The sequence below is a fragment of the Carassius gibelio genome, chromosome B5, assembly GCF_023724105.1.
Source record: "Carassius gibelio isolate Cgi1373 ecotype wild population from Czech Republic chromosome B5, carGib1.2-hapl.c, whole genome shotgun sequence".
NCBI lineage: Eukaryota > Metazoa > Chordata > Actinopteri > Cypriniformes > Cyprinidae > Carassius > Carassius gibelio.
This window is the reverse complement of record NC_068400.1, coordinates 32,475,209-32,487,744: the sequence shown is the minus strand read 5'-3', so window position 1 is coordinate 32,487,744 and position 12,536 is coordinate 32,475,209. Positions and strand designations below refer to the sequence as shown.

General features: G+C 33.5%; 1 protein-coding gene across 1 annotated transcript in view; it reads left to right on the top strand.

The window, feature by feature from the left end:
• Positions 1-12,536, top strand: part of LOC127958840 (androgen receptor) — a 60,627-nt gene that overhangs the window by 34,822 nt on the left and 13,269 nt on the right. The window lies entirely within an intron of this gene.

The following is a 12,536-nucleotide window of genomic DNA, read 5'->3' as shown; positions in this document are numbered from 1 at the left end:
TGTAAATGTATGTTTTATGTGCCCTCTAGAAGCTTGCAAGTTCTGCAAGTGAACATCATGGTATCCCAAAGAAGCACAAAATTACTTACACGGACATTTACATTAAATGTTCCCTCTGGGTGGAATGACCTGGCTAACTCAATCAGAGTCCTTAGCCATCTTCAAGAATCAGCTAAAAACACATCACTTCCATCTTTATTTGACCCTCTAACTCTAGCGCTCTCTATTCCAATTATATTCTTAAAAAAAAAAACATGCCCCTTTTAGACTTGCACTCTATTTATTTACTAACTGCTTGTTTTCTTAAAAAAAAAAAAAGAAAAACTATTCTATTCTATCTTATTTTTCTTTTTACTTATTTTAAAATGAACAAAAACACACTAGCTTGCTCTATTCTTTTTCTATTCAGTCTGTTTCTTTTTATTTTTTATATGATTTTTAAAAAACTTGCTACGTGTACTGCATTACCTGCTACGTGTACTGCATTAACTGAGACTTGTTAAAGCACTTGCATATCATTGCTCTTTTATTGATTTTGATTGCTTCCATTGTCCTCATTTATAAGTCGCTTTGGATAAAAGCATCTGCTAAATGACTGTGTCAGTAGGAAATATCAGTTTTCATTTCAAAACATTATTTTTGCCATTAAATGTAATAACCCAGTGAGATTTTTGTTCGCACAAGGAGTCTGACAGCAGCCAGTGCTCCACACAGAGATCTGATCTCATCATCATTCAGTCTGTCTGGAATAACATAAAGATTGTGAGGTGAACAGGAGGATCCATAGATTCATTTCGGTTTTATTTTGTTTTTTGTTTTGCTTTTGCTTTATGTACTGTGTTCTTTGCATCACAAATGTCATCAGTCCCTACTGTGAGTGTGTTTACATATTAGGCCAATTAACATCAGCTATGTCTTAATGAAAAAGAGATATTCGGGTATATTTTTTATATTTTTTAACTCATGCAAACTGCTGTATTTTATTGTCTATAGTAATGATATTGTCTGGACAACATTGCACACAATTGTTTTGCTTTTGATTAATTCGGCATGCTCTTGCCTCCTGCTCAGATTCCTATTAAAGCAGGGACCTAAACAGTCACACAGATAGGTTATAGCTCAATCTGACATTGAGTTATCATCATGAGTAATCAGCTGGTAAATCATTTCCAGTTAAAGGAGATTTGAGTGGATGCAAACATTAAATATGCATAATTTGCAAATAAGCAAACTTAATAATGATCCTAATGCAGTATAAGAGGATTAAACTTTCAAAATGAATTAAGAATTTGATGCATGCAGTCCATTACAATGGACAGATCTTTAAAATAAATTTTTAAACATTCAGACACATCTGAACCATCATGAATGACTACCTTTCACTTTTTTATTTTGTGCTTTTTATTTATGATTCAAATGACAAATGTGGTTATACTGTACGTCAGAAACTACAATACCAACAGTTTCAAAAAAAAAAAAAGATCTCTTGTAAAAAAAATCATCTCTTGAAAAACTTGTGAACACATGAAGAATATATACAACACATATGTTGCTGGAATCAACTATTTACTGGCTGCATGATCCATCTGTCAGATAAATAGCTGTCAACTGGTTGATTATGTGCAAGGTAAAAATGTGGATGTACATGTCTTTATAACTCCCAGTGTTGTCATTATTGTTGTTGTGTTATGTGACGCTGCACAGAACACTATGAGAGCTCCAATCATGAGAGATGGATTTACCACCGGAACTGATAACCGCCTATTTTATTTTACATTATTTATTTATTTGTTTATGAATAATGACTTGTTTTTTTCTGTAATGCAGTCCAAATAAAAGTTTCCCCACAATGAAAATACTTTGATAATGTATAGATGTAAAAAATATACTTAAGTACAAAATTGGTCCACGATTGCTTAAATTCATAATGTAGGAGCCAAATAATTTTTTTGGTTGCCCCGTGACATCATTGCTTGATACAGGTATATATGGTAGCACTTTTGTCCACGCTTAAATTGTTTTGTGGATAACTTTTTTAGAAAAACATTTTAAACTGCATTACACTTATTAGTTGCAAATGTGTTTCAACAAGGGGTGTAATGGTACAAATATTCTATCACAAAATTTTTGGTTCAGGTCTTTTAATTTGGTTCGCATGTGTACCAAAAAAATACAGGAATGGTTTAACCCTCAAAGACCGAGACAGCCGCCCCAGAGTGCATTTGTCTGCTTATTATAGAATCAAAATCAACTATAAATCACAATCGGAAGTTATCACAAGCACTCAATGATGTAAGCAAATGCATTTTCAAGTGTAGCTTGATGCTAATTGTATTTCTAATTATATTTTTGGATGTAGCTTATTCTTGTAAGCATGATAGTTTGTGATTCTAAAGTTTCAAAGTTGAGCCAAACTTTGTTTGTCTTAATAGACCAATTCAGAGTAGACGTCACAGTTACGCCACTTGCAGCTGCATGCGCATAGTGGTTGCAAGTGGAGGTAAATGGGTAAAATCCATGGTATAAGAGAAAAATATATATATTGTTGTGCCTTTTGATGTCAAGATCGGAATGCAAATAATTTTTATAGAATACTGTCATCAAAGACTCCATTTGAAGCTAAAAGCTGACATTTAAATTGACATATTTTGGATGAAAACTGCTATGATTAATCTACTTTTAAAGCATACATTTGATTTAAACAATAGGTCTACAATAGGTCTAATATTCACATTTGCTGTTCAATGATGTATTGTATTAGCCCTACAAACCTTACTATTTACATTTTTACGTAACATTTATTTATTTTATCTCGCAATTCTGACTTTTTTTCCTCTTTATAAGACTTTATAAGTCAATTAACTCAAAAATAGTTTGAGTTGAGTTTGTCAATTCTGAGAAAAAAAAAAATTAAGAGCTGAGGGGAAAGGAGAGAATGACAAGTTGTTTTTCGTTATTAGAATTGTGAGATATAATATCGGAACTACAAGACAGTTATTTTGACATAATTTGTATGTATTTAACTGTCTTGGAAAGTATCCTCGAAAAAAAAACTGTTGGTTATATCTAAAGTGAAAGTAAACAGTGGAGAAAGAAATCGGATGTTTATCATTGCAATAGATGCATTGTCTATTAAAGTGACCGCGCCTAATTTACTAGCTGTTATCAGTTTCCTTAATGTTAAACCAAGAAAATGAAAGAAAGAAAATCACTCACCACTCTTGAATGAATTACTTTTTAGTTTAACAAAAAATAACCCACAGTCAAACCAACAATTATTCAGACACTAGATATAATTTTGGAATTTTTTTTACCAGTGTGAGCAGAACACTGTAGTTCATTTATGTAAATGAGTATAGCAAAGTAAAGTAAACTGAGACATATTATACCCCAAAATTCTTCATACAGTGGACTACCAGTAAAATTGATTAATATCTATCTATCTATCTATCTATCTATCTATCTATCTATCTATCTATCTATCTATCTATCTATCTATCTATCTATCTATATATATATATATATATATATATATATATATATATATATATATATATATATATATATATATATATATATATATATATATCATCATTCAAAATTATCATAACACATTTGCCAAATGTGTTGTATAACTGTATGGCTTTTCACTTTCAGGTGAACTGTTCATTTAACTCTTGGCATGAGGATTTAGAGCTATCTATTTTATACATTTGAGTTCTGCCTCCTTTTGTAAGAATAATTTTTTAGAATATTGACCCACTGTCCCATTACTCTGAGCAAGATAAACTGTGTGTTTGTTTGTGTGGGGTGAGACAGGAAACGATGTGTATTGGTATAGCTCTTAGAGTCAGAGAAGGATCAGAGTATTGCTGATTTTTAATGGGACATGGTGTCTTAGAGACAGACCGAGCAACGGAGCACAGGTAATCTCTCTCCCCAAGGCCCCTCAGATCAACTGCTTTAGTCTTAATCTTACTGAATATTCTTTTAGTCTAAGAGGGGGAAAGAGTTAAGAGGTTAAGGGATATGTAAAAAGCAGAACAGAGAAAGAAAAAGAAAGGAAAATAAAGAGACAAAATAGAATAAGGGTAGAGGCAGCCTATCATTCTGGTAAAAATAATCGAACGTACCTGCCTGACTACTTACACTTATCTATCTGGTAACACTTTAGTTTAGGGATCAATTCTCACTATTAACTAGATGCTTGTTAGAATGCATATTATTAGCATATTAGCTGTTATGCTAAAAGTTAGAAAACCCATATTAATGCCTTATTGTACATGACCATATTTTAGATCCTTTAATCCTACCTTGAACCTTAACTTAATAACCATCTTACTAACTACTGCTAACTAATAAGCAGCAAAATAGGAGACATAGTTAATAGTTAACAGAAAGAATTGTTCCCTAAACTAAAGTGTGACCATTTATTAGTCACTATCATTCATTCATTCATTACATTTACATTTAGTCATTTAGCAGATGCTTTTATCCAACACAACTTAGAAATGAGGACAATGGAAGCAATCAAAATCAATATGCAAATTAATTAATTCATTAATTCATTAATTCATTCAATTTCAAATGCAAAAACTGCCTCTGAATTGCAAATTAATAAATTTATATTGTGTTGGTTTATCAGAGTTGTGTATGTTGCAGAGTGCACATTTTTGGTACAAAAATGGATGGATCTTTTCTAACACTAATCAGGCTTATTGTTTTGCATTTTAGGCTCACTTTAGGCTCAGCTCACAAAGTATGTGCTTTCTGAAAATGTAATTGTGCATGTGTCATTTTTTTCCCACATATATACTGTATACAGCTGCAATCAAAATTATTAGAATTGTGATTAAAATTAAATTAAAAAAAGAAAGGAAAATAAAGAGACAAAATAGAATAAGGGTAGAGGCAGCCTATCATTCTGGTAAAAATAATCGAACGTACCTGCCTGACTACTTACACTTATCTATCTGGTAACACTTTAGTTTAGGGATCAATTCTCACTATTAACTAGATGCTTGTTAGAATGCATATTATTAGCATATTAGCTGTTATGCTAAAAGTTAGAAAACCCATATTAATGCCTTATTGTACATGACCATATTTTAGATCCTTTAATCCTACCTTGAACCTAAACTTAATAACCATCTTACTAACTACTGCTAACTAATTAACAGCAAAATAGGAGACATAGTTAATAGTTAACAGAAAGAATTGTTCCCTAAACTAAAGTGTGACCATTTATTAGTCACTATCATTCATTCATTCATTACATTTACATTTAGTCATTTAGCAGATGCTTTTATCCAACACAACTTAGAAATGAGGACAATGGAAGCAATCAAAATCAATATGCAAATTAATTAATTCATTAATTAATTCATTCATTCAATTTCAAATGCAAAAACTGCCTCTGAATTGCAAATTAATAAATTTATATTGTGTTGGTTTATCAGAGTTGTGTATGTTGCAGAGTGCACATTTTTGGTACAAAAATGGATGGATCTTTTCTAACACTAATCAGGCTTATTGTTTTGCATTTTAGGCTCACTTTAGGCTCAGCTCACAAAGTATGTGCTTTCTGAAAATGTAATTGTGCATGTGTCATTTTTTTCCCACATATATACTGTATACAGCTGCAATCAAAATTATTCAAATTATTCAACCCACTTGACCTGAAAGACATTTTACTGCGTAGAACATCACATTTTATAAGATCTCTGTTGACATTTTTGCTACTCAACTTCAGCACATGCATAGGCTAGCTCAAGTTCTGTTTGTAACAGAGTTTCTAAAAGCTTAATTGTGTTTTGAGACTGTTTTATTCCCCACCATGCAAATAAGTGATTTAAAAACAGCAATGTTGAATAGGGGTTGAATAATTATGACATAGCAGTATTATAAAAAAATCTTATAACTCAAAAATATTACATTATATATTGACAATATAATTATTAATATGCCAGTGAATTGTTATAGATACAATTTTTATTTTATCCTGGATCTTCAGAAAAGCTTGTATTTGTAAAGTACTTCAGTCTCTGAGGGGTTGAGTAATTTTGATTGCAACTGTATATATATATATATATATATATATATATATATATATATATATATATATATATATGTATATATGTATATATGTATATATATATATGGTTTATTTCGACTGTGAGAGAGTGTCAGCCATGTCAAAAATGCGAATAACTTAAGTAATTTGTGGATTCATGCTTACTGGAGATGCGAACCATTTCAAATGATTCAGTCCTACTTGGTGAACTGGTTCAACCGGTTCACTAAGAACCGGTTCAAATGAATGATTCGTTTACGAACTGGACATCACTAGTCATCACTAGCACAAAGGGATATTGATATGTAGTATATTAAATCTGTGCGTTAGTTTAATGAGCCTTGTCTTTGAACAGTTTTAAACCTCAGTTACTGTGCGCTCTTGAAGAGAGTCTCATAGTTTTGACTGTAGTAACCGAATGCAACACGCAGTTTGATTGCTGAAAGGAGGATGACAGAGAGCCGCATCAGAAAGAAGAGTTTGGGTGTACTTGAATTTAATGACTTCAGTATTAATCTGTACCTCACACTGAACTATTTAACAATTTTAGAATACTTGAAATATGTGCACAGAAATGATCTGGTGCTTTATGTTTTTGTGCCTTTCGTGGGGCTCAACAATAACACAGAATAGTACACGCAATATCGGATTTGGATTGGTCTCGTCTGACCAATACCCGATTCACATATAATGCCAGTATCGGAGCTGATACTGATCCTGACGATTGGAACGATGCATCCCTACCTAATAATAAGAAAGTAACAGGCCTACATTAATTGGAATAGCCAAATACTCTTAATATTGCTTATATTTGATTCTTTTGACAATGTATCTGGCTTTTGTTGAAACATGATGTGACGCAGCTTAGCACTGAGAGGTTATCGAAAGACCCCCCCCCCCCCATACACGGGCACTGTGGGCCTGTCTGCTATGCCACTGGCAAAACCCACAATACCGCGATCAAATTCAGGTCTCTTCTAATTCCTAGACTGTGAATGATAAATACTGTGAGTGGCGTCACTGCGATTTCACTGAGAAGCTGCAGCTGTGGTGGAAATGATTTTGGTGGCGGCCCGCCATGGCAGAACGAATGTAGCGGAAACACTGTTTTAGCAATGGTAGCCCAATGTGCACATTTTGTGTGTGTGTGAGTAATAAAAATGTGTGGTTTCAGATAATGCAGAAAAAGATAAATGTGTCTGGTTTTAAGTAGACAACTGAGACAGTTCTCAGATATTGAGAACACCCTCACCCACGCCCCCTGGCTCTGAACTGTGGCCTATTCATTACTTCTTCTTTTTTTTTTTTTGATGTATTAATGTTTGCCTCATGATCTTCTGTCCCTTCAGAATTATAAAAAAAAACTTCACTTAAGAGCCACTGAGAGTTTGGAGTTTGGAGACAGTTTAACTCAAGGCTTTGGTTTGTAGGTGAAGGTATGTTTAGACGGAAGGTACAGCTCCTTCTCTAGGTGCCTGCATTATGTGGAGGTATCTTTAAATGTATAGAATGGTAGTAGGTGGGTTTTGTGGAGGTATTGGGCCATAAAATCTTCAGCTGTTTGGTGCTTCAGTTTATATTGGCAGAGATAGTAAAACAGCTGTTTATTTATTTATTGGTTGATTAATTGCATGGTTGTAGCTGGTTTGTACAATGGAAATTTCAACATATCTGCATATGGAAAATAGAGCTGTTAATTATTTTTTTTTTATTGATAATGTTATTCAGCAAGACTGAATTACATTTATTGATGTGATGGTTAATACACTCGCAGCATTACAAAATAATTCAATGAATGCTGCACTTTTTAACTTTCTGTTGATCAAATATCCAGAAAGAAATTAATTAAAAAAAATTGGTTTCCACAAAAATATTAACCGCCTCAACTCTTTTCATCCTTGATAATAATATTAAGTTTTTTTGAGCAGCAAATCAGCATATCCACCTAATTTTCAAAGAAAAAATAAGCCATTTTCTGTGAATGTGTGAGACTTCCAGTTCATTAGCTGCTGTAGGGAAATGGCAAGAAGAAAACAAAGTGTAGTAATCATTAAATTGTTTGCACTTCAGACCAGAGTTCATAATTAGTATAATGCATTAAAATAATAAGACACACCAGTTTGCAATATTAAGCAATAAAACAAGCTGTTTTGTATGGCTAAAAATAACTGCAAGTGAATGAAACCCGGAAGCCATATATATACATTTTATAAATCGCCACGCCTGCTTCTACTGGACAAATAAGGTGGATTAGAATGATTTTTTTGAAGGATCATGTTACACTGAAGACTGGAGTAATGGTTTGGCATAACAGGAATAAATAACATTTGAAAATATTTTCAAATACAAAACTGTCCTTTTAAATTGAAGTAGTATTTCACAGTATTACAGTTTTACTGTATTTTAAATCCAACCTTGGAGAGTATAAGTGATGATAAACAGGGCAACTTTTTCATCAATGCAGCAGGGCATTGTTGCCAAGCGATGTTGCTTGGGCGCTTTCCCACTGAGACAGGGCAACTCTCTGTCTGGATACTTTAGATCAGTTGTGGGCCCTGTGTCTCGCCTGGTTGCCCTTTGATGGAAACATTGTTCAGAATTTGCCCTGGGTATCTCGTATACGTACAGTATACTGTATGTGTGTCTTCATGAAGGCATAAGGCAAAGCATATTTACAGCTCATTTTATTATTTTTGTTTTAAACGCACCAACAACAACAGATGCTTTGATGAAAATCAAATCCCACTTCTTTTTTTACATCCTATCTGGTTTTGATTTTACATTTTACATTAATAAAATGTTCTCCATTTAGGATAAAAATTTAGTGTTTTTTTGTGTTTTTTTTTTAAGCACATCGTTTTCTTTTAGCGGTAGTGCTGTGGGTAAACATATTTAAAAGGGGGACACACTGTTTCTGCCAGTCTCATGTTACAGTAATCTTTTGTACCTAGAGTAGTATTGCATCGTTCATATCTCTGAAGAGTCTTTAGTTTTATTAGATTTATAAAAGACATATATGGGCTACAGCTTTTATGCTTCATGCTCAAACAGTTGAGCGGGTAATCTTTCACTCACAGCCAAAAACATATTACTTATTAAACAAAACAACAAATCCTTCTTTACCAATGACTTCTATAACCTGAATGAAGTGCTGGGAAGTGTTAAATCAAGGAATTTTGCCCTTTATGATGTCAAAAAAACTGTCAGAAACGAACCCTGAAGATGTGTATTTGGCACAGAAATACTGTCATACGTCCAACTTTTTTTTTTTCATGTTTAGCATGAGAATCCAACCCTTTAACAATGTAAATAACTCAGAATGCATGAAATAGCATTAGACATCCCCTTTAATTACATGAGTTTTAAGGAAATTGATGGGTAGTAACAGTGAAAATGTCCTTTTTAAATGATTTTATAGCTTTGGCTAAAAACTACTGGTGTTTATCATAATTTGTCAGTCTCTAACAGTCAAGTCTCTTTTCTCATTTAATTTTTGCTCACTCCTCCTAACAGAACAGAGTATCATATTTCAGGTCCACTTACATCTCAGACTCAGCTTTGTAACAGATGGCCTCACATTCATCTTCCTTGTGCATGTCACACACAGTGCAAAGTAATGCAGTCTCTTTAGGATGCTTGACTCTTGCACCCTGACTGACATCAGCTCTTGGGATGAGCCTAGCAGATTTTTCTGAAATCTTTTCCATTTATAGATGGATTGTTGATCATCTTTCAGTGTGGATGTGACAGTGATGTGATGGACTACAAAATGCTTAAAAATGGCCACAAAACACTTTCCAAGGCTCACAACTTCTAAGACCAAACCAGGCCACGTTCCTGTTGTTTATATAAGTCTTCCTAGTCTTTCTTAATGTTTTGTTCATCTAATTTCAGGTATTTAATGCAACAACAAAGGAAGTCTAAAATGCATTTCTGCTCGTTTAATCAGTATATAATGTGATTTTTCATTTTTAACAAGTTGTATATCCCCTTTATCTTTAATACTTTCAACAGTATAATCACATCACATTTGAATAAATAAGAATGCAAACACAATAAGATGTATGACTACAAAAATCAATATAGCAAACACAAACAAAAAACTCACTAGCTATTTAGTTTGTTTCGGGGGTTTATTCAGCTTTCTTTTTCATTTTGTTTTTGTGTAAATGTTTAATTGTGGAACTCAAACCTAAATTGTCCTAAAAGCCTAAAAGCATTTCACCTTTTGGACTCAAATAACACTGTGGATCAATATACAACTAAATGCATCCTATCTGTTTCTCGCTTATTCATGCTGTAACGCTAGCAATATTCTTTATCTCAACTTTTCTCTTCTTTGTGGTCGTGTTTGTTGTAATTGTCTTCCTTAGTAAACAGCTCAGAAATAATGAGGCTCTGGTGTAATGCAATCAGCTCAAAAAAAAAAAAAAAAAAAAAAACCCATATACTTTTTCTTTGTTTTCTTTACAAAATACTATAATTATGCAAATATGATCACACCTACTCAGAAATTGTGATAACCATATAGAGCAATCACACATTTAAATATGACAGAAGGGATCACGTACAGTCAAAAATACACCCCAACAGAGCAATCAGGTATTGCATTATCCTGTAGGTCCCTGATGTATCACTTGTGGGGTTTATTTTGTGATTTTAGTTGCAATGCAACACGTCTTTGTCTGTTTGAAGCTCTCTCTGACAGGTTTTCTTCTAATCTGGGTTTTCCTGAACATTTTGCCTTGAAGGGTTTTATGCTCACTAAAATCTAGCCTTCTCATTTTGAGCAATTTTGATTCAGAAACACATTTAGAGTTTTTCCAAGAAAAAAAAAAAAAGGGAACGTCTCAAACAAGTATGAAATGTCTTGTTATTTTCTTTAAGGACCTCTAAATATGATTTTTTTTGTTCTTTTTTTTTGACAGACAAACAACATACTATACATTAAAGAATTACCACATTAAAGAGTGGCACTTTTTTTCCTTTTGAAAATCGACAAATTCAAAGCAGACAAAATGTTTTTTTTTTTTTTTTTTATTTAAGTATTTCTTTGTATAATAACATTTCTTTACAAATAAGGATTACAAAAAATCTGATTGTTTATTAGTTGATTTGGCAGTATGTACATAATCTCAAATGGTCTCTCAGTTCATGCCTACGTTGTTTAAAACGCTTTTGAGGCTGAGAATTTATAGCATCCAAAAAGTCCCAAAACTGTTTTTCTGTCAGTGAGAGGCATAAGTTTATATGCACATATCTGTCATCATGGCTCAAAGTTCACATCATTCAAAACTTTTCACAGATTCGAAGTGGAACCCAGAATTCCAAAACGTTTTCTTTCATGTAACAGTAAACTGTTACACTATATATAAGTAAACACTTACATACGGCATCCACTACTGAGTGCTGGCTTCCTCACTCATCTGTGAAGTTTTAACACATTCATCTCGTTCCTCCAGTTCCTTCTTAAGTCTGAGAAGATTTTCTCAGCAGCACCATTCACCCAATTACACACCTTCAGAGAAACTCAATTGGATGACTTCACATGTGTTTTCAAAGTTTTGAGTTTCAGAAATGCCCAATTGAGTAAGTTCACTTTAGAGATAACCTGATGATGCATCTTCTCTCATGGGTGGACTTTATCTTCTGAGGAGTACTGGATATGGACGTATGCTAATCTAAACTGGCATCTGAAGACATTGCAGTGCAAAGCTGGTTTGCACAATTGGTGTTTATTTGCCACAGTCTATGCACTGAATGTTAACATTACAGAATATACAGAATTATAAGTCTTCCTTTTAATTTGAAGTCTGTCTAGAGCCTGTTTGAAGCTGAAGCTCTACTCCTCTCTACACTGGAGTGAAGTTCTACTCCATGCTGAAGACATATCAGCAAAATTAGCAAATGTTGCAAGAGACTATTGGTGTTTACAAGAGAATATGGGGGTTTTGCTGCAGCAATTTTTGCTGTATTTGCCATCTACATTACATTTTTGCTTGTATTTTGCATGAGTGGCAGGTTTATGTCTTTTGAAGAGAATCTCAGTGGTGGTGTCTTTGGCACCTTGCCACAAGTTTACCGCAAACCCATAGGCTTTTGGTAAACCACCTCAGGATAAAGTTATTATTTCACTCTCTTCCCTTCTCTGTCTCTTTACCACACTTCATTTTAGACCACAAGCAGAGAGGCTCTGGTCTCTCGTCAGCAAAATTGGAGCCTCCTTTTTATGGGGATCTCAGAGGGCTGAATCATTATCATGTTGAGTTTGTCCTGTTAGCCAGCAACGAAGTGCTTTTTAGGCATTTAAATAAGCTGCCCTCAATTTTTTTTTCTTAATAGAACTTGTTTTTTACATTTTGGATTGGCATTAGTAATGCGCCATTAAAGTCTGCGAGTTGTAAATCATCTCAACCGAAAGTTTTTCATTTCTCACCCTATCTCTGCCCAATGAATAATGAGC